This window comes from Onychomys torridus, chromosome 14 (genome assembly GCF_903995425.1).
Source record: "Onychomys torridus chromosome 14, mOncTor1.1, whole genome shotgun sequence".
NCBI lineage: Eukaryota > Metazoa > Chordata > Mammalia > Rodentia > Cricetidae > Onychomys > Onychomys torridus.
In genome coordinates, this window is record NC_050456.1 from 2,103,278 (window position 1) to 2,104,463 (window position 1,186).

The 1,186-nt window shown below is 44.9% G+C and overlaps 1 pseudogene; it reads right to left on the reverse strand.

Annotated features, from left to right (window-relative positions):
• Window positions 1-509: 509 nt before the first annotated feature.
• On the reverse strand, window positions 510-600 carry LOC118595944 (annotated as a pseudogene).
• Window positions 601-1,186: the final 586 nt, after the last annotated feature.

Sequence of the window (1,186 nt, forward strand, 5' to 3'; positions counted from 1 at the left end):
AGGCTTGCATGACAAGCCCTTTTACTCACTGAGTCATCTTGCTGGACTATTCGAACATTACAAACTTGACAAAGTCTTAGTATTGTAGGTGGTCTTGGCCTGTGGTAGCCTTGAGGCTGGCAAGTCCAAGGGACTCAGTTGCCACTGCCCCACATGATGTCATATCACCTCTGTCATTCATGCTTTGTTTTTTCTCTTCTTTCTTTCTTTCTTTCTTTCTTTCTTTCTTTCTTTCTTTCTTTCTTTCTCTCTCTCTTTCTTTCTCTCTTTTTTCCTTCCTTCCTTCTTTCCTTGCTTCCTTCCTTCCTTCCTTCCTTGCTTCCTTCCTTCTTTCCTTCCTTCCTTCCTTGCTTCCTTCCTTCTTTCCTTCCTTCCTTCCTTCCTTCTAGCCATGGTTTCTCTATTTAACAGCCCTAGCTGTCCTAGAACTCACTATATAGACCAGGCTGCCTCAGATTCACAGAGGTCTGCCTGCCTCTGCCTCCTAAAGGCATGCTCCACCAAACCTCACAAGTACATGGCCAAGTCTTAACCAAGTTAGTCCCAAGGGGTTCTCTATCCTTGTGAAGAGGAGTACTGACCTTCTCTCCTTTTGTACACTTTTTCTGAGACAGAGTCCCACACTGTAGCCTAGGCTGGCCTCAAAACCCACAGCAATCTTCCTGCCTCCACCTCCTGTGTACCGGGCTGACAGGTGAGTGCCACCATGCACAGATTTTTTTCTTTTTAAAGATTTATTTTTATTTTATGTACATTGGTGTTTTGCCTGTATGTATGTCTGTGTGAGGGTATCAGATCTTAGAGTTATAGACTGTTGTGAGCTGTCATGTGGGTGCTGGGAATTGAACCCTGGTCCTCTGGAAGAATAGCCAGTTCTCTTAACCACTGAGCCATCTCTCCAGCCCCTGCCATTTACAGCTTTGAGCTATCATTTTCAGATGCTTACAAAGTTTGCTGAGTTTTTGTTTGTTTTGTTTTCTTTGGAGACAAGGTCTCTCTACATAGTCCTAGCTTACCTGGAACTCACTGGGTAGACCAGGCTGGCCCTGAACTCACGAGCTCAGGAGTTTTCATTCTTCATAAGGAAAGAGATGAGCTAGGATGTTGATACAGGAAACCAGCAATACACTTGTGAAATGACATTGAGCCACACATGGCCCCAAGTGAAGGGCATGACTTTCCCACG